Source organism: Cryptomeria japonica, chromosome 1 (genome assembly GCF_030272615.1).
Source record: "Cryptomeria japonica chromosome 1, Sugi_1.0, whole genome shotgun sequence".
Lineage (NCBI taxonomy): Eukaryota > Viridiplantae > Streptophyta > Pinopsida > Cupressales > Cupressaceae > Cryptomeria > Cryptomeria japonica.
In genome coordinates this window covers 705262496-705285471 of record NC_081405.1, presented here as the reverse complement: position 1 = coordinate 705285471, position 22976 = coordinate 705262496, and positions in this window count along the sequence as shown.

Sequence of the window (22976 nt, the reverse complement as noted above, 5' to 3'; positions counted from 1 at the left end):
TATTCGTAGCTGACTAAAATAATGAAGTTATACTGAGCTGACCTTTCTCTGCCTTTCGCCAACTAAACACAACCAGAGTTTTCCCTCTTTAACACAATCTTTTTTCTTCTGCGTTCTTTTTGCCTACTAGAGATAGCCCATAAACGTTATCTATTTATTCTTCTTCCTCTATTTTAGTTGATCATCTTGTCAAACAAAGTGACGATCAATTATACAAAGAAATATCGTATCTGAGATCTTGTGCACAGTCAATTAGTTAGCTGGTAAGCCCTTCCGAAAGGAATCCAATGTCTGCTAGAAAAAGTTCAGAAGTGATTTCTGACGTCACTAAAACTGACTTCCTAAAACATCATTAAATAACTCAAATATCTAAAATTGTAAGGTAGAGATTCATTGTCATATTGATGAAACAAGCAATTGTATAGATAAATATTATACATACAAAGATTTTACTATTTAAAAAACAATGATGAGCCCAGCTGAGAAGGCCACAAATATGATTGTTATATTGATGAAACCAGAAATGATTATTGCCCAAGCGTACTACTAGGTACTTTACCACTATAAATATGGGTGGTTCTCGATATCGTGATTACATCTATGCAGGAAATCGGGCTTATCAGACACTTGTACAATCGTTTCAGCTTTACTTCAACTCTATTTGGCATTGCTTTAATTTTATCTAGAATACAAATAAGGCATCCTCTAATGGAGTAGAAGAATATCAGCGGACAACTACACTGTCGAAATGCAATTTGTAAAGTGGGGGATAACTGTTTCTGACGTAGGCCATGACGGACTCTACGAACCGGCGAACATACACTGTATCAGTATTACGGTCAAAAGATTTGAGTAAACCCGATTTATGCTTTGCCATGTAAGAAGCAAATATAAGTAGCTTTATGGCCTCCTTTCTGCTACACTCAACATAAACAGATGAAGTATCGAGTTCATCGACTATTAACGGCTCATTATGCTCCCCCTTTCGACAACAAGAAGCACATAAGGAAAACTTTATATCCTCCTCGCAACTACAATCATCACCATCGCAATCGTCATATACAATAGAAATATCATGGGGTATTAACAACTCCTGCGATGCAACACGACCGGCTTTTAACGAACAATTAGTGTTGTTGAAGATCCACTCTATGTACATTGACTCGCATCTTGAAATGCATTTCAAGTCACATTCAGGCTCACATTTGAACAAAAAAGGGCCACTTTTAGGCTAAATCTCATATTTATCATTGGATTCAAAGTCAAGAAGGGGTTGAAGACGAGCATTCGCTTTGTCTTCTCCACCAACTAGAGCGCTTATTTTGACTGGATTAGGCAGGATTTGAGGGTCATCCAATGAATCACATTCAAGAAAGGATTCAGAGTGAGCTTTTGCACCTGCAGCGACGAGCGCGCACATACCACCCATCACAACCTTTGATTGCAAGTCATTACTGGGCTTCAAATGCTCCACCCAGTCCCCCCAACAGTACACCCGCCTCCGCATTGACAAAGGCAGTTGGTCACACAGCAACTGCACTGCTCTGTAAAAAGGCCAGCAGAAAAATCCACAGATGAAGCCATCAACAGACAGTCTCCCTGTTGTGGTGAATCCCATGACTAACGATGTCAAGCTTAGTGATACAGGAATGAGCCAATGAACATGCTTTTGAGTCTGTAGGTACAAACCCACAAAGTTTAAAATCTTCAGCAACTTGTCCTCTGCCAATAATAAGTTGACAGGCAGAAAATAATCATGGTGCAGACGCATAACCGCGTTGTTGTCCACTATCACAGATTCGAGCACCTCTGCTAAGCTCATAATATCTCCCGTTAGCACTTCTTCCTATAATTCTTTATGATTTTTGACAAACACTATCTTTTCAGCTTCTTCACCTCCAGCCAATTTTCCAATTTTTTGCAGAGAATCCCACATTTCATCTGTGATGTAATAGTGCATTAGGGATGAACCCCTTTTCTCATCATTGTTCTGAGCATGCATCACTAGCCTGTTTCCTTTCCTTCGCATCAGACGCAAATTGTCTCCCAAGTAGCTCAAATTTATCACCTCAGGAGTCTGAGATTTCTCATGAGCCTCGGGCCTTGTCAGAGTCGGAAGAGGGACTGTTGTCATGACATGAGAAGTCGCTTTCTTGAAGACACGACCTGGGACTCCCTTGAGCTGATTGTAATCTGTGCAAGGGAAACCCAAGTAGTTGATCAAGTAGGCAAAGACGCAATGCGTGACCGCCCAAAGAGGCGTCGTCTTCATGATCTGAAAAACTCCAAGGCTGAACTGCAATGGCAGCAACAACCTGCCTACAACTTCCTTCAATTCTGGAATAGTTTCTACACTAATGAACCACAACGATAAGCCTCTCATCTTCGACCTGATTCTACTCCCCTCCTCTTCTTTCAATTTAATCTTTTCCTCCTTCTACTGCAAGGAAGAAAGAATCTTTAAAACTATTAAGAACTTGCCACATGACAAGGCAGACTGGGTCAGATTCTTTCTTTTCTGCTTTCCACTGAAAACATGCCGGACCAACCCGTAGAGCAACTTGATTTTTCTTTGTTCTTTGTTCTTCTTTCCTTTTCTGCTGTTCTCTGATAATTTTCCACAAATTTTCCTAGATTCCCTAAAGTGAGGATAGGAAAGATATGTTGTGTGTATTCCACAAACTTTCCACAAATTTTCTGCTTAGTTAATTGTTCTCCACAAACCCAAAAAAATTCTACTAACCAGTATCAATCGGAATTTTTTGTCAAGGCTCTGAAATGCTATTGGACACGTACTGTATATATGCTATTTTTTTCAAATGTTGACGATCCCACATATGTATTCCTCTCATCTCAGCTTCTTTTAAATGGCATCTTCTTTGTTTTCTTTCACAATCTCAATGGAGTATCAAATACTGTTGTACACATGTATTCTTTTTAATCATCATCTTGTTATTAAATTAAGTGAATGCTCAATAACTTTTTTTTTAAACTATAGAAGGAGAACATTTCATTACTTGCTTATATTACACAGAAGCTATTATTATTTTAGTTTTAATTTGAGTTTTAATTTTAATTTTTTTTTTTTATTATACAAAAATAGATGTCTGGTTTACATTGTTGATTTTAGTAATTAAAGAATTTTAAGAGAAATATATATGAGATACCTTTTCATATGTTGGATGCTTATTTATTATCTATTTCATAAAAAATAATTTTATATCTCTTTCTCTATTATTCCGATGCTTTTTAAATAAATAATTTTATGCATATATTTCAATTTCACTATGATCTAATAATTTTTTCATTGCCACTCTTGATTCTTTGGGATAATGACAAAGTGACCAGCCTAGATGGAATGATAGAAAGGGTGAAATGATCAAGTAGGATAAATAATGAGATCTATTGCTGAGCGTACACTTCAATGCTGGTTTGCTAAAATAAAATGAATCAAAAATTTATCGCTAAGCTCTCAATATACCCCTCTCCCTCCATCAATTGTGGAAGATCTTATGCCTCTTCTTTCTCTATTGGGAGAGTGTCTAAAGCCCCCATATTGGCTAATGAATCAAGAAAAGCTTAGCATAACATGAAAAAGCCAAAGATCCTTATCCAAACTTTTCATAATAAGGATGATCGAATGAGAATTAAAAATAATAAATATTTTATTATTTATTAAAGACTTTAAAGACTTAGACCCAAAACTAATTATACAATATAATCCATTACAATAGTCCTTTACTTTATATTATTACTGCACAATTAACTATTTTAAAAAAAATTAATTATAATGAATACTATGTTTGATAAAGTTTTATTAAAATGTTAAAATTATGAAATCAATAATTTTAACAAGTATTAATTAGAATATTTCTCAAAATTGTCATTGGATGCCAGATTTAGAGTCTTATTGAACCCTTCAATTTAATTAAAGATAAATTAATTTATTGTGAACCAAATTTAATCTTATGCGAATATTTCAAGATATAATAAATAAAATTATTTAAGCATTCATTAAAATATCTCAAATTTTAAAACAAGTACAAATTTATTCTAGGGATCTTAAAGTGCATTCCAAAGAAAGCTTGAAGTGTACGCACGTCTTTACTATTAGATAAGTGTATAGGAATTTAAGTATGGTATTTTTTTTTTAAGTAAGTGGGGAAGGGCCCCAACATTAGATCGAGAAGTTCAAAACTAGTTCCGTTCAAAGTACAACCAAGAGAGGGACATATACATATCAAACAAATGGTTGGACAAAAGAACAAACTTACTAAAAATATGAGTTGGGACCCAACAGTGGACCGAACAAAATATGAGTGATTGGAATAGTAAGAAACCAACACTTCTTCTTGTAGCGAACTATAATCTATGAGGAGGCATCTTTGTTATTACATTGTTATGTATAATTTTTTTTTATTATTTGAGACATTTAATTTGACATATCTACAATATATGCAACAATTAAACAAAATAAACTTTACTTACCACAATATTAAATGATAATGACGGATACACATGAGAACAATTAAAAAAAATTTAAAAAATAAAATTATAATATAAAATAAATATAAGGTTTAGATTTATTCCTGAGCACAGCGAGTGCATCTGCACCGTCCATTCAATATGCCTGACCGGGAATTTGAGTCAATTTAGGCAATTGTTCCAGTAGTGTTTGGTGAGTGCGCTTCATGGAGTATACCTTTTCATAAACCGATATATTTAGTCAAAAGGAAATAGATCGCATGTGGAAAATATGTGGAAGTGGTGTGATCATAGATATTATTTTTATTTTTTTATTTATTTTTTGAGTAATGTTGAATATAATAGTTTATACTTTAATTTTTTAAAGTAGGGCTATTATTATTATTATTATTTATTTAATTATTCAAAGTAATGTTGAAATATAATAGTTTATATTTTAATTTGGACAATTTGATGTGAAGTTAACTTACTTTTGGGTTGGTTTAATTTTTATTTATTTATTATTTTTAATTGAATTGGTTTAGAAATATTGAGAAGTGTATTTGAATTGTGGATATGAGATATTTAATTGAGAAGAATGTGAAGTGTATAGATGATTAGAGGTTAAAAAAATTGAGATGGAGGGATGGATTTGAGGTTCTATTAATTTTTCAGTCTAATTGACACAAATTGAGTGTTGAATCAACACATGATTAAATGACAAAAAAGAAAAGAAAAGAAAAGATGGACCTACATGTCTAAGAGAGATAAACAAACAAATATTTCAATCTTTGTAAAGTGAATTAATTCAATTAAGAAATAAAATAATCTTTTTCAAGAGAGAACAAAGACATAAAATTAATTTGATTTTCATACATTATTTTTCTTTTCATTTTCTACCTTGTTAAATAAATGATGGTACCCTAAAATTTTATGGTGGCACGCGGACGCACGTGCGCGCGCGCGCGCACACACACACATGATGGGGACTATCATACAAGCTCGTTCTTAGATGTCTTAGTGCCTTAAAATGCATGTGTGATAATTGGAAACAAAAAGTCATCTGGTTAAAGGGTCCAATCATTCCACAACATAAAAGATGGAAAGGAAAAAGGCATTAAGGTCTTAGGGTTTAAGCTAAAACAAACCATAAAACCCAATAAATTATAAGGTTTGCATCAATGTTGAAGGCTCATCGTTATGTACAATTTCTTATGAAATTAAGTTCTAATATAAGCATCATGAGACATTGATATTTTATGTTTATAGCATATGATAATGATCATTTTGAATGGTATTAAATATATGATTACTATTTTATGGTTTGAAACAAAAGAGTCAATCTATAATCTGCAAGAATTGTGTTATTTAATTTGTTTTTATGATGATTATGTATAATATATATGATTTTTTTGTTTACATTCTAATTCAAATAGGTTTATGAGGTATTAAATTATTGTAAACATTTTTAAGAATAAGAGTTACAAATATTTGATGAAAATTGTAAAGTTAATTAGTTAAGATAAGAATAAGACATAATATTTGGAAAAAGAGTGTATTAAATGAGCTAGCATAAATTAGGAAAGCCTAGTAGACCTAAAAAGATTGTTGAGGATTAGTATGGAAGTCTTTTTCAATAGTCTTTTGAGATTTCACCTAATTTCATTAAACCATACTTTTTTGTATTTGTGTTTCATTTCCTCCCATTTAATTCATCCATTGTCAATGGCTCATGCCACATGGGCCAAATATTGTTAATATAAAAGTATAGTTTTCAAAAAATGATAAATTAAAATAATTTATTTGTGATCGAAACCATTATATCTTTGGATATTGAATTTGGTCTATACATAATGAGTTTCCTAGTGAAACGACAACTACATAAATAGATCATATATAAGAATGGTTTGTTTCTAATTTAATTTCAATCTTTAGTCTAGACAAAATGAGTCAAGATTAAATAGTGAAAATAAGTTGATATGTTTCCTTAAGATTTAGGTAATAAATTTATATAATTTTTATTTTCATTGAATAATTAAATTTGATTGTTTGTGTCTATAATAAATTAATTGTTTTCTGTTAAAAGTATAACTAATGTTTTGTATGAAAGTTTTTTATAACTAACTAAAAGGAAATGTATAGTCTATTGATTTTTAATCTTTCCATAGATAGAAATTTTAATTTGGATTGGTCTCTCTATTTTTTATTAAAATAATATTTATGCATATCATGTTGCTAATTGAAGGTATACTTGGTTATATAATGGTTAAGGGGATTATGCATGTTGTGGTACTGGGGTCTAAGATAGCACATACTTTTGGTGGAGAATGCCTTGAATATCATAATTAACCAAAGTAAAGACACATTTATCAAATAATAAAAAGAAACACTAACATGTTTCCTTAATATTTAAGTAATAAGTTTGTAGACGTGTTGAAACCCAACGATTCTAAAAATCTAATCAATTCTCTTTTGGTTGAAGTGCATTGGAATTGGCACAAAGAATTATGTATTTCAATTATTATGACATACATGTCGAAACCCTAAGGACTCTTGAAATATAATCCATTCTCTTTTAATTGAAGCATGTTTCAATTGGTAAAAATAATTGTGAATATAAATTATGTTGTCACATAAAATATAAAAACTTCTAACAAAATCCTTTTGATGCTTAACCCTTATCTATTTTTTCTCTACCTTCAACTTTCTTTTAAACTCTTCTTTAGATTTTAATATTATATGTAGGTTTCTTAGGCATGTCTTACTCAATCAAAATTATTATTTTGTTTCTCTTTGTTATTTTTTAAATACTCCCATGTTTTTCAAGATCATTTTTTTTCATTTTGAAAGTAGATGGAGTTCTATTATCTCATAGTTTTGTTAAGTGTAAAACACCCATTTTTATCCTTCTAATGCAAATTGGAACTCCTTTTAATATTCATAATTTTAAATTAACCTCATGCATTGGTGTTTATCAATACGATGGAGTCTAAATTATCAAGTGTACATTAATTTCCTCCACAAAACTCAATAAATGTTAGAAGCTATTGAGTAATGCCTCATGGTCATATGGTTAGATTCATGTTCTAGTTGTCATGGATCACTAAGAATTGGTTAAATAAGGGATTTTTAGAAAAAGAGGGGAGATATCAAAATCTTTCATGTAAGTGGGACATATATCATAGCCTAAAAATATTCTAACATATTCCTTTCCATGCTTAATTAACCCTTATCTATTTTGTCTCAACCTTCAATTTTATTTTGAAGTCTTCTTTAATTTTTAATAATGTATGTAGGTTCCTTAGGCATGGCTAACTTAAAAAAAAAATTCCTTGATTTCTCTTTCTCATCTTTTAAATACTCCTATGTTTTCCAAGATCATGTTCATTTTGAAATTAGATGAAGCTCTGTTAGCCCATAGTTTTGTCAAGTGATGTTTGTATCGTCCTAATGTAAATGGGTCTTCCTTTTGTCATTTCAAATGAACATCATGCATCATTTTTGTGAATGACATGGAGTCTAGGTTATCAAGTGTATACTATTGTCATTCACAATACTTAGTAAATGTTAGAAATTGTTAATACATTCCTCATGGTCATATGGTTAGATTCATGTTCCAAATGCTATGAATTACTAAGAATTGGTTAAATAAGAGATTCTTGGAGGAGAGTGGAGATATCAAGGCTTCCACGTAGGTGTAAAATAAATCCTAAACTACCTTTTTATTGAGTGATTATTGATAATGTTAATTAATTAATCTAAATAACTCTTCAAAGTGATTCTTTATCTAATGTGTTTTACGTCATTCTTAATTTTTTCTTTAGAATTTAATTTTTCAACTAAAGATTTTTATTTATATTTTTCAAATTATTTAAATAATAACAATATCTCTCAACATATTTTACATAAATTTTTCTAAATATAAATATACAGATACCTTTGTCACATGGCAATAAACATGTACATATTTGAGGCTACTGCAATCCAATTGCATCTCTAAATGCATTTGATAGTAACTGCTACATCGTTTAATACACACTTTAAAAGCACAATATTTCTGATTAAGTTGATACATGATCACTATCCATGCGAACTATAAATGCTTAGTCTAGAAAATAATAAGCCATCTTCTAATGGAGTAGAATAATATCAGCGGACACAGGCGTTGAGGTTATCCAATCTGTAGAGCGGTGGATAACCACTTCTGACGTAGGCATTGATGGACTCTGTGAAGCGCCGAAGACACACAGTCTTAGCACTGTGTTCATAAGATTTCAATGAACCTGAGTTTTGCTCTGCCATGTATAAAGCCAGTTTGAAAAGCTTGATGGCCTCCTTGGTGTTACAATCAACATCAACAGATACAGTATTGATACCATCCGCTATCTCCTTCTGTCCACAATAAACATCACTGAACACCGACATATTCTATTCTACTCCTTCCTCAAGCTTATCTATCGCGCAACGATCACATGCCATGATTTTTATATCCTCCTCCTTCCTAAAATCATCATCACCACATACAATATAAAAATAAACATCATGGGATCTCAACGACTTCTCAGACCCACATGAAAGAATACCGGCTTTTAATGAACATTTATTTTTATTGTTGTCGAAAATCCACTCTATGTAAGCTGAATCTCCACATTTGAAAAAAAAGGGGCCAACTTCGGAGCAATCCTGGCGTGCTGAGGGATCATAATGGTGGGCAACAAGCACATACTTTTTGTCCCGCTCCGCCATTTTTGCAACTTGCACGCGCATGTTGCATGGGTGAGCCGACGATTGACAATGAACTTTTGCGCCTCCAGCAATGAGCGGGCATATATCGCGCTTCTCTGTCTTTAATTGCAAGTCGTTACTGGGCTTCAAATTGTCCACCCAGTTACATAAAAAATATACCCACTTCCTCCCTCGCAAAGGCAGACGGTCACACAGCATCTGCATTTCTCTACATAGGGGTTTATTGATAACTTGACTTACATACAGTCTGACTGTTGTGCTGAACCCCATAACTGCCGATGTGAGGCTTAGCAATGCTGGAATGAGCCAATATATACGTTTATCAGCATGTAGGAACAAACCTACCAAGTTTAAAATCTTCAACAATTTATCCTCCGACTTTACTAAGTTGACTGGAAGAAAGTAATCTTGGTCAAGACGAATCAGCGCGCGGTTCTCTAATATCACTGAATCCAGCACTTCGTCGAACTCCATAATATCGCCTGTGATCACTTCATCCCATATTTCTTTATGGTTTTTCACAAACACGGTCTCTGGAGCTACTTCCTTAATGTGCAGCACAGTTTCCCACATTTTATCTGTGATGTAATATGCAGGCCCATCCTTTAGTAACATCTTGTTTCCTTCCAGTCGCTGCAATTCAAACTTCTTGCCAAGGTATTCCACTGAGACTGGCTCACCATTCTCACATTTCCCTTCTTTCTTAGATTTTTTAGGATCCTTCTGCTTTTTCATTTTCGACACATCTCCTGCTGTAGTGGCATGAGAGATCACTCTTTTGAAAACTGGACCTTTAATAAACTTGTGATTCAGCTTATTGTAATCTGTCTCCGGCAAAGAGAAGCAGGTAAAGTAGGAGCGAACATGCGAGTAGGGGAGGCTGAACAAAGACATCAAGACGCATCTCAGGACCGCCCAGAGAGGCGTCACCCTCATTATCTGCCATATTCCCAGGCTAAGTTGCAATGGCAGTAACACACTGTCTACAACTTCCTCTAATTCTGTCATAGTTTCTACACTAATCAATCACAACGATAAGCCTCTCCTCTTCTTTCAATTTATTCTTTTCCTTGTTGCACTGCAAAGCAAAACAATTCTTTAATCTCTTCTTCTTATACGATAGATTCTTGCCACATGACACAGGCAAACTGGATCAATCCCTTGTTTTCAATATTAGTTCTACCTTATAAGGATAAGGTCAAGGATAAGGTCATCCCTACCTTATAATTGATATTTTAACAAAGACGTATATTGTAATACAATTATACAAATGAAGTTTTCTTTATTAGTTCTACAATTCATTATCAAAATTGAAAAAACATAAAAAGTCATCAACAAATAATATAACATAAAATATTATATAATATTTGTTTTCAAATGATTATTAATAGAGATAGCTCATTTTATGTGACACATTTACAAAAAATAATAAAGAGACTAAAAATTGTATTTAACAAATGTGACAACAAAAATAGAGAGATTGAAGAAATAAATTCATACAATACATAAAATATATTGCAATATACATATACATTATTTTGATTAGTGGATCTATAGATTAATATATTGGACAAAGATTTAGGTGCACACTGAGAAGTTTGAATTCATTTGAATCAAATTTTACATATAGCACTTGACATCCCATCCTTTTAATTTTCAATCGTTTGTAGATCTATGGAATATATCAATCAAGGTCCATCTTAGTTGATATCTTATCTTGCATCTAGTTGAAAGCACAACGACTCAATTCTATATTTACAGGCCCACCAACTCAAACCCAAAATCACTAAGAGTCCTTAGGAAACCAACACAATCTCACATTGCCATATGTTTTCCAATTAGTTGAGAGTCCTTGAAAATTTAAAATATCACCTTACATTCTATTATAAAATGGAGTTGTAAAAGAAGAGTAGATGGAAGTTTTCAATCTTCATGGAGTTGTAGGTGTAGATTTGTATGAGAATGTTGCAGGTTACAATGTCAATAATGTGATATTTTGGTGGAAGAGGCCAAAAATTAGTGGGTTGTATATAACGAAGGAGGAGAATAGAGGAGTAGTTATTTGGAGGAGGACAATTCATGGTGGATTAAATCCCACAAGAGGTGAAATGATTGAAGGCCAAATTTGGTGGAGGAATATGGTGAACATTATGACATGGTGTTGGAAAAAGAGGAAAACTAAATAATTTGCAAGAACTAGTTTTAGCATGAGAGCATGCTGCAAGTTGTTCGCAATTTGGAAGAGTAGTTCTACTACTTAGCTCCATTTTGTGATCATATGCTCATAAACTTCTTACCAATGTGTATGATGTAGGAACATCTTGGGTAGGCACATGGTATGGTTGGACAGAAAGAAGATGAATACTTTTATCTTTTATGCACAAATAAAATAACCACCAAACAAAAAGGATTTGGACTTCATGATATCTAGGCTTCACTAGAATTAGAAAAGACAAAAACAATATGATTTTGTTTTACACATTACAAGAACAAAGAAAAATAAATATTAACACTATGAAGTGTTGGAGTATGAAGAGGAAGTGGCAAGGGCAGAATTGGAAAGATCAAAGGATTGCATAGGTAGATGATATGAAAGGGATTGCATGGAGAACACATGTAAGTTTTTAGTCTTTAAATTGTAGACCTTGCTTGGAAAAAAAAAAAAAGAGTTTGAGCAACATAAGGAGCATAGAGGAATGGAAAAGAAGCTGCACAGGCTAAGGCGAAGATTATTAGAAAAATGCAGATTTGAATTCCATATATATTCAAAGCATTGAATGAGAGTGCATAACATGAAAAGAAAGACTTGATGCCATATTTATATTGGTAGATTAAAAAATAATTAAAGAATGGGAATGGTAAAAATTAAAGGATATATTAATTATTAATTGAACATGGTAGCACATTGTGAGTTTGAAAGAGAGAAGAGGCATTAGGAAATGCAAATAATGGAATTGTTTTGTAGATCAAACAAAGGTAGTTGTTAATTAAGAAATAACTAGAAACTATATTTCAAACTTTGTAAATAATTGTGCAAGAGAGTTTGAAAATATGAAAGTGTAAGACTCCAATTTTGTTCTATATTGGATATGCTAGTTTAATTAAAAGTTATTCTATTTTACTTTAAACTAGATATCTATATTTTCATCTAACATAAAAATAATCTTTAATGTCATATGTTAAAATTAATATTTGTCAGTGTTTGTAAATAAATATAAGAGAATAGAATAATAACATGTTTACATAGATTTATAGAAGATTGATATGCTAGCTTATTTAAAAGTTATTTTATTTTACTTTAAACTACATTTATATGTTTCCTTTTAATTAAAAAAACACCTAAATAATGTCTTTTTTTTTTAATATATCTTAAATATCTCTTATTATATCATTTATAATATAATATTTTACAATAATACAAATTAATAATTTTGAGAACATATAATTTATATACAAATGATAGTAGTTTGTATATATATTATATTATATATATTCATATATAACTCGGTGATATTTAATATGCTTATCAAATATAATAGAAATTACTTATTTCTATACTCTTGAAATCATTTTAAATAGTAAAAAAAAGGAAGGGTGGTAGAGAGACACCCATTAGTCAAGTACAAGGGCGTAGAATTGAAATAGAACTTAAAAAACCAAAAGGACTAGCCCAGGAAAAACAATTAAGCACTTAAGAATCAAAACAAATAAATATTTTTATACAACTATCCTCTATAAAGATAGATCCCCTTGAGATTACTTAGCTTATTTTGGCCAAATTTTTCTAAACTTATTTAGGAATTATTTATAGAGCTAGTAGCCCTTGAATATTTAATTTTTCTCCTTAATTTTAATAAATCATCTTAAATCTGTATTAATAAGATCAATAACAATTTGTGCAGGTATTTTCTTATGAGTGGGAAGAGAGATGGGGTGAGGGTTTCAAATGGAGAAGTGTCTGCAAAAGGCGATGAGGATGCAAACAATGATGCAGATGCAACTCTCATGTCTGCTCTTGCTACAAATTGGTTTCCTTGGGGCTTGGTTGGGAGATCAACCATTGGTTTTGAGGGTTTCAAAGGTGTCTATGTGGAGCGAATGCGAGATTCTTTCCTCTTTGTGTGGAGTGATGCTGCCTTGGTCTCCTTTTTTTTCTTTGAGGTGGTTGCTATGGGCAAGGTTGAAGTTTATTATGCCCCAGATTTGTTCCCTTTAGCCATGAGGGGGGGGATGTTTTTTCTTCTTTTGCTACTTGAAGCCCTCTAATTTCGAGTGGGGCTTTCCCTTTGCCTTCTCTAGGAGCTTTCTATGTGAGAATTGTTTTTATTTTGCCTCAAGATTTAGTTGAAGCGTTTGGATTCTGTATTTTGGCTTTCTCTTCTATGTTTGCATTGACTGGTCATGTTCTATCTGCCTTGTTGGAGGCCTTTTATAGGGTTTTTAGCTCTATGTTGCTTCTTGGGGCTCTTTGTGCTTTGTTTCTCATTCTTGTGTTGGCTGGGCTCGTTGGTGGTCATGCTCCAGGTTGGAGATGTGGCTGGCTATTGATGGATCAACTTTCTTTGCTATGGATCATGCTTTTTTTGTTGGGTTTGTGGAGACGCTTGAGGTTGTCTTTTCCCCTTTGGTGCACTATTGTTGTAGTCCTGTTTAGGGGGATTTTTTGGGTTTCTTCTAGAGTTTGTGCTTTCTGCCCCTAAGCTTCTATGGGCACATTTTTGTGGTTTTTCAGTGTTTTTGGTTAAGGGTCTCTTCCATTGTTGTGGAATAGAAGTTCTTTTTTGTTGATGTTGAGAGGGTCCTTTGTTATGATCTTTCTTATTCTCAATTGAGGGTCTTTATTGTTCATACTCTTGCCTTCTCTCATGTCTCTTCTATTGAAGCAGAGTTCTCTCCTATTGAGTTGGAGATCATTCTTGTGGGTTGGGATGAGGTTTTGGTTCTTTATCAACCAATTTCCTCTCTTTCTTATCCTACAAAGGTGGATACCTCTCCTATTGAGGTGGAGAGTATTTCTATGGGAGAGGTTTAGTGTTGCTGCAAGGGGGCTATTTCAGGGTCTTCGATGTAGGGTTGTGATGTGTTGATGATGCCTATTTTCAATTGTTCTTTTCTCCCTCTCCTATTGAGGTGAAGAATTTTAAAGGAAATTGGTGTTTATCATTGGTTATGGGAGCCAGTGCAAAACCCATTTTTTAAGATGAGTTGTTAGGTGGCTTTAGCCTTCCTTCTCGTGTAGATGGTTTACTTATGTCGATTTTTCTAGTCTACTATGTTTGGGTTGCTGATTGATTGATGGTCATTTGTTGACAATGTTTCTCTTTTGTTTTGGGTTTTGGGTGCCTTCAAAACCTGATGTAAGGGGTTTTAGATCCCCTCAAAACATATTTGATCCTTGATAAAAGACAATTTCTGCAATTAGAATTTGAAAAAAAATTGTGGAACCAAATAACATTTTTGAGCAATATGCAATTATTGTTTATTTTCAACACCTTCTTCTTTCCACAACTTATTTTCAGATCCTAAAATTCCTAAATAGTAACAATTCTACTAAAAATATGAAAAGATTTCAAATTATCTTTCTTCCGAGCTACTCAAATTTTAGCAGAAAACATATTAATCAACTTTATAAAAACATAGATAAATTATAGTTTCTATTACAATAAAAAGATTAATGAACATCATGTGCCAATGGAAATTAAATGAAAAACAAACCATTAATCAAACAAAGCAACTTGAAAAAAGATTTCTAAAAAGACTTATTGACATCTTTATTTTAAGAAAGACGATATAATAAGCACATCAAAGATAAAACAACAACAAACAAAAATAAAGAAGTGATCCAAAGCATACCTATGAAACTCTGCCACTCTTCAGGGCCCTAATTTCATTGAAAGAAAACTGGAGGGTCTGTCATAATTTTGGAGTCTATAAATCTTTCTATTTACGAAAATATCAATCACATATAATTATTATTATTTACTCTGTTTGGTGGGTTAGTTGAGATGTTTGAGTGGTGGTAAGGTGCCATTTTCAGAGAATTAAATTCATATGTTACAGCAGTTTCTCCGTACGAAAATTTCCAAACGAAGAAATTTTTGAATACCCAACTCAGAATGGAGATGAACCTATTAGTACTAGTCAGTGGCTGGATCTTGAGTCCATTTGGGATATAGAAGCCTCAGATTGAGTCACCGAAGTGAATTAGCAGTCAATTTATAGGTATTTATACTATAGTTCTTGAGTCATATTACAATTTGCAATACTATAGTTGTCACTGATGATTTTTGATATTGTATTCCTTGAATTTGTCAATCAGAACAGATACTTATTTCATATTTTTTATTATGAATTTGAATTATTAGTAAACAATTAGAATTTATTTTCTGAATTATTAGTAAACAATTGAATTATTAGTAAATTGGTTCCACATTATGTTGAACATGAAATGCAACAATTTGTGTCACAAGACCCATAAAATTATTCAGATTGCATAACTGTTAGAACCTTTCTAGTGTTCTACATTAAATGCTTAACGTGATGTTCATGGTGATTAGGGTTTTGTGTTTGTTTTTTGTCTTAGTTGGCTAGTAAACCGAAGTTGTCGTGCATTGAAAATATGAGTTATCCTCTCTTTATTTGTCCATGTCAATGTCAAGTGTGGTCAAATGCTTGGTTAGACAATGAGACATGTTTAATGTTTCATATCTAACTCGTAGATAAATTTCATGTTTAACAATTTAAGTGGCGAGTTAGCGAGTGCTGGTTTTGGTTTGAATCGCGAGGTCTCTAGTTTTTTGGGTGTTGGCATTTTATGTTAGCGAGCTGGAGACTGTTAATGAAATTGCTTTGGTCATGAGGTCTCAAATTGGTCTGATGACATGCATTATAGCCATGAGAGTTAGCGAGTAAGTCATTAATGGTCTGTGTGCCACTGCTCCCACCTATTTATGAAGGTAATTAACATTAAACATCGATTTTTGTTGGTACTCGTTGGGTCACTGCGGTCAAGAGATAAATAGTTTTGAGATTTTATGGTTATCACTAGCTCACATGTCCTTTATCATCAAGTTAGTTTAAGTTACGAGCTTGCGAGTATTGGGAGATTTTAGTTGTCGCTACCTCGCAAGATGTTTTGCACTTGACCATTTATGTTGCGAGGTCGCGACTGGGTGTGATTTTATGTTATCGCAAGGTCGCGAGGTGTTTGCGGTTAAGTCATTTTAATTTGCAATCATGCGATGTGGTTGGTATCACAGCTTAGTTGGTTTCATCACTTGCTCACAGGTTTTGAAGTTGTTTAGCATTTTATGTTGCGATCTGGCAATAGGTAAGTTTTGGTCTGATTTTATGGTCATCACATGCTCGCGGGTTTGTAAGTCTTAAGTCAAATAGTGTTGCGAGCATGCGATGGCGGTTAAGTGTCTTATTGTCGTGGGCTCGCAAGGGTTTAAGTCAAGTTAAGTTTTGAGTTGCGAGCTTGCAATGAAATAAGTTGTTTTGTTAGGTTTGCAGTGGTCGCTATCTCGTAGGTAAAGAAAGAATATTATAAATGTTGTTGTGAGGTTGCGACTGAAGGGCTTGATGAAGATCAACGGTTGTCGCTCACTCGCGAGATTATTTGAGGATTCGTAAAAGGGGTTGCAAGCTTGTGATTAAGAGGATTTGGTAGCATTGTCGCTAACTCACTAGTGACTTTCCAAATTGTTATAATTGGTTGCGAGTGTGCGATTAAAGATGGGGATTGACACGTGGACTTGTTTGCCAGGTTCTATAAAAAATTTTAATGGCAATCGCCAATCAAATAGAAGGGCATGAATTCAAATTTCATTCTAGTACTTTAGCTTAGAATTAATGCCACAGTAGCTAGTTCATGCATTTTTTCCAATTAATGAGACTTGAGAGAAGTGATGGTGCCCAAATACCATAAATTGCATGATCGAGTGGAGATTTTGTATAATTGCATTAATGCATTCTATCTTCAAGGTAACCTAGTGAATTGAGCTCTGCAACAATGTTGGAGAATTCAAAGTGTTGGGTGTGGGAAAATTTCAAAAAATTGGTTAAGTTTTTCTCCTGCAGCTAAAATGAGCAAGGCGACGAGTGGAGCTGGAGGTTCCAAGCCCAAGGCCACTGAGGAAAAGAAGGATAAGAAATATAAAGAATAATTTGTAGATTTGCTGCCAGGGATTTCCATTGCTTTGAATACAAATGATTTGGCATGGAAATATTTATGGAGCCAATGCAGAAACCCGACCATGCTTCGTATGACTGGAACTGCTCTATTTCATTATTTTTGCAATAATAGGGTTAAGGGTGTCCCGATGTCAAACCCTTGGAATTTAAATATGGCTGAGTTAATTGTGCTAGATGTGTATGTTGATGTGGATTTGACCGAAGAGTTGGCCAAATGCCATTGCACAGTATCTAGGGTAATCAGAAGAAAGAACCAATTTGCCCTAGTTTCAATTAACAGAGCTAGCTTCGTTGAAGCTTTCTAGATTACTGATGTTGCATGTACAAATATAGATTTGGAGTAGATTGCAGAGGATTATGACAAATACAAAGGTGTTATCAAGAAGCATGCAATGCCTAGATACCAATGTTAGACACCATTAGAGGTGGAATGAAGGAAAAGTTTCAGTGGAATGAAAAAGCAAATAAAGGTTTTGAAACCTTGAAAGAAAGGATAGCCATTCAACCGGTTTTGGTGTTACCTAGTTTTGAGAAACTTTTGATAGTGGAATGTGATGCAAACAATGTTGCAGTAGGTGTTGTCCTAAGGCAAGAAGAAAGACCAGTAGACTTCCATAGTGAGAAGCTAAGTGATGCAAAGAGTAAGTACTCCTCTTATGACTTGGAACTATATGCTTTAGTGCAGTCTTTGAGGAAGTGGAGACACTATCTCCTTCCTAAGGAATTTGTAGTCTATACGGACAATCAAGCATTTAGCTTTCTAAACTCACAAGAAAAACTTAGTCATAAACACATGAAATGGGTGGAATACATGCAAGCCTACACATTCACAATCAAGCACAAGAAAGGATAGTTAAACCGAGTGTCTGATGTATTAAACAAGAGACTTTTGACAATCTAAGAAATCCAATTGAGAAGCATAGGAGTTGACAGTTTTAGAGACATACTCGGAGGATGAAGACTTCCCAAATGCCTACAAGGTGTGTAAGGAGTATCAAAATCACTTCCATAGTGAGTATTCTGAATTTACTTTGCAAGAAGGACTATTGTTTAGAGGTGGGCAACTTTGTATGCCTAGAGGCCCAATGAGAGAAAACCTCATTCAAGAGAAGTATAATGGCAGCCTTAGTGGACATTTTGGAGTCAATAAGAATCAAGAGTTGGTTCAGAGGCACTACTATTGGCCAAGGATGAATCAAGATGTGAAAAAGTATGTGGAGACTTGCATAGTTTTCGAAAAGGCCAAAGGTACTTCTTCAAATGCTGGTTTATACCAACCTGTTCCCATACCAAATAGACCTTGGGAGTGCATTAGTATGGACTTTGTAGTAGGCTTACCAAGGACAAAGCAAGGATTTGACAACATTTATGTCATTGTGGACAGATTTAGTAAGATGGCCCACTTTGTACCTTGCAAGACCACTCATGATGCATGCCATATTGATCAGTTGTTCTTTAAGGAAGTGATTAGGATACATGGATTTCCCATGAGTATTGTTTCAGATAGGGATTCAACGTTCATAAGTCATTTTTGGAAGACACTTTGGCAAAAGCTTGGCACCAACCTATCTTTTGGATCAACCTACCATCCACAAATAGATGGGTAGACCGAAGTGGTGAATAGGACTTTAGGGAACTTATTAAGGTGCCTTAACAAAGAGTATGGTCAGACATGGGATCAAGTACTTTCACAAGCTGAATATGCATACAATGACACAATAAATAGGACTACCAACAAGAGCCCTTTTGAAGTAGTCAATGGTGTTCATCCAAGGGGTATTTTGGAGTTGAGAGACTTAGGTAGTGCAATAGCAAGAAGTGGATATGCAAAAGACTTTGCTCGGTCAATGAAGGAGGTACATGAATTAGTCAAGCAAGCCTTGATGGAGAACACAAGCAAAACCAAACAAAAAGTTGATGAAAGAAGGAAGAACCACCAATTTCAAGTGGGAGATCTTGTCATGGTGCACCTAAACAAAGCAAGGCTACAACAAGGAGTGCCTAACAAGTTGCAAGTGAGAAGATTGGGTCCATGTGCCATTCTAGCCAAGTATGGAGAAAATGCATACAAGGTGGACCTACCTAGTTACATAGGATTGTCACCGGTTTTCAACATAGCAGACTTAGTTGCCTACAAAGGACCAATCCAAGGTTCAAATTGTAGTCATTCAGAGGTATCAGATGATGTGAACAACCTTCAACTACTAGCCAAACCAAATCTAAAGCCCGAGAAGGTGTTGAGTTCAAGGATTGCCAAGAAGACAGGGCATCAAGTCTATTGGGAGCACCTAATCAAATGGCATGGTATGGATGATGCTGAAGCTACATGGGTGCTTCAAACAAAGTTTAAAAAGCTAGAAATTGATCAGGATCTGATTCCCAAGGAGGTGACATATTTTTCTTTTGTTTGGGAGTATGGTGCAGGAGCACCTAAGGGTGAACAAAGGGTATGGATGATGCTGAAGCTACATGGGTGCTTCAAACATAGTTTAAAAAGCTAGAAATTGATTAGGATCTGATTCCCAAGGAGGTGACATAATTTTCTTTTGTTTGGGAGTATGGTGTAGGAGCACCTAAGGGTGAACAAATACCCTTTGAAGTTTTGCAGATTTTCATTTTTTGGCTAAGGACTACATTTCAAGCTTAGAGCAACTTGGAGCGCTTTTTGTCTTCTTTTTGTGAATATTCCCTAGATCGCTAGTAGTGGAGCCCACCATCGGCTTTAGGCATATCTTGTTCAAGCTATTCTACAGACCCGAGGAAAAAGCGTCTATTAGAGGTCATCGATGAAACAAAGCCTTCGATCAAATGATTTCGGAACTCACCGCAACCGAAGTTTTCTCGACGTCAATGACACTGCCTAAAGTTTGCTCAATGTCGATGAAACCGCCTTTAGTTTTCTCGACATCGATGAAACTGACCCATTGATGGAACTTTTTTGGGACTCATCGCAACCAAAGTTTTTTCGATGCCACTCTTCGGAAGCCAAGTGTTTCTATGGCGCATACCCGATGACCTGAAGGAGATTGAAGGATGGTTACTATAGATAACTGATTGTGTCGAGGGTGCATCTCATCCGTTCAGGGATGATGCACAACATGTGCAACAACTATATAAGACCCAATAGGCATTTTGTAAGGGTTCAGTTGGATTTTGGAGTTTTCCATAAGACAGTTTTGTTCTGTGAATAGATCGAAAGATCATTTCCTAGTTTCCTCTCTATTGTTAATTTTGGTTTAAATTTTCAAATGGTGATGTAGATAGTGTAGAAGTTTCTTTCCTGCACCATGTGAGTTTCAATTCTGTAATTGTGCCAAGTTCAGCTCTGTAGTTAGCATTGTTGTTTTGTTTTCTTATTTTTCCTGTTGGTGATAAGTAATTGCAGTCATGGCTCTGTCTTGAAGCTCCATCATGAGATCCACACGACTATTGGAAGTTGTCAAGAAGAGACAGACATGTACTATAGGGTTCCATTGGTAAAATTCCAGGGAATGGCGATGACCATTTTAGCAGATTGGCCCTAGGCAAGCTTGATGATAGCCCGGCTAGGTACCAGTGACAAAGAAAAATCATATGCAGGGTTATTTTGGAGTCTAGGCTATTAGCCTCAGAATAGGGGAGATGGAATCAAATGGAGAGAAGATCCTAGGGTGATGGAGAAACAACTTGAGAGAAGTTATAAGATTAATTAGTGGCAAAGCAACCCTGCAAGATGTCTGATGTGTTGATGAATTTACAAAAGTGAATTCAAGAGGGGTGAGGAACAAACCTTAATAGTGAGGTCCTAGAGTGGATTAGGGGAATAGAAAAGAGTATTCCTGGACTAGGCTAGGAGAAAAGGCCTTGGAGTGAGGCAAGATGACTTGAGAAACTAGGAACCTCCCTATCAGATTAGTATCAGAGCCTATAAGATTTGGCCTAGGTGAGTAGATGTCCTCAGTGGAATCTGTAGGAGACAACAACATGGTGACAAATGCAAAGTTGGCAAAGAAGGTGGATGATTAGGTGGAAAAGAATAGACTCCTGAAGGAGAAATTGATTAAATTGGAGAGTAATCTTGGTGAGATTGAAACCAAGGCAGATGAAGTGTTGGTAAAGGTTGAAGGAGCAGAAGAGAAGGGTAAAGAAGTGTCAGAGATTGACAAAGTACCTGAACCTGACCCTGTCCTAGAACAAGAACCTTTGCTAAAGGCATTGAAGGCCTTAAGTGGTAAATCACTAGAAGGATTGCCATTGTTCACTGATAAGATGGAAGCAGAAGTGGTTCTAGAATGGATAGAAGGTATGGAGAACCATTTTGAATGTGAAGGCATAACTAAAGCCCAAAGAGTCAAAGTAGCCAAGTCAAGGATGAGAGGAGCTGCTCTCACATGGTGGAAATTTGTGCAAGATGAGAGGAAGAAAATGGGCAAAGAACCCATCTCTTCTTGGAAAGGGACGTTAGTCAAAATCAAAGAAGTCTATCTCCCTGATGACTATGAAGTGAAAATTCATAGGAAGAGACAAAACTTAAGGCAAGAAGACCTTGATTTCAGTAGTTATACAAAGGAGTTTCATAAACTTAGCCTTAGATCTCGTGCGGTGGAAGAAGAGAGTCTCAAAGTTGCTAGGTACCTGAATGGTCTATGGTGGAACATCCAAGAAGAAATCAGTTTAATGAGTCCAAAGATAGTTCATCAAACCTATCAAATTTCCCTTAAGGTGGAAGAAAAATTGAAAAAAAGACATGACTCAAGTAGCAATAGGGGCAGAGGTAGAGGAAACGACAATAGAGGCCATAGGGGAGGCTTTGGAGGAAGTAGTTCTGAACAAAGGACACAAGGTGAGTCTAAACTCACTGAGCAACAAGAAGGTGGCACTGGTAAAGGAGGATTCAATAGAGGAAGGGGATCAAACAGTGGTTTTAGAGGAAGATCTAGTGGACAAGGTAGAGGTTCCTCATATTTTGCAACAATGAAGTGTTACCATTGCAACCAACTTGGTCATCCAGCATATAGGTGTCCAAAGAAGGGATCATCATCACAAGGTGGTGAAAGAAGAGTGAAATATCATCAAGAAGAGTCTTCAAGCAACAAGACTTCAGAGGTTGCCTTAGAATCAGAGGTAGGTGACAACTTGATGATAAGGAGAAATTTGATCAAAGAACCGGTCAGAGAAGAGCCAAGCCAAAGAAGGTCCTTATTTAGGATCAAATGCAAGATTATGGACAAAGTTTTCAAAGTGATCATTGATTCAGGGTCAACAGACAACATTGTGTCAGAAGAGGCAGTGAGTAAGCTAAAATTGAAAAGCATACCTCACAACAACCCTTATAGAGTCACTTGGTTGAACAAAGGCCAACATGTCCTAGTTAATCAACAAGCATGGGTGGATTTTACCATTGGGAGGTATAAGGACAAGGTGTTGTGTGATGACCTACCCATGGATGCATGCCATCTTCTATTGGGAAGATCATGGCATTTTGATAGACAAGCTATTCACGATGGAGCCAAGAATGCATACTCACTCAACAAAGATGGAGTCACATTCAAGATTCAGTCCATCCTTGAGGAAAGTGAAAAGAGGGCAGT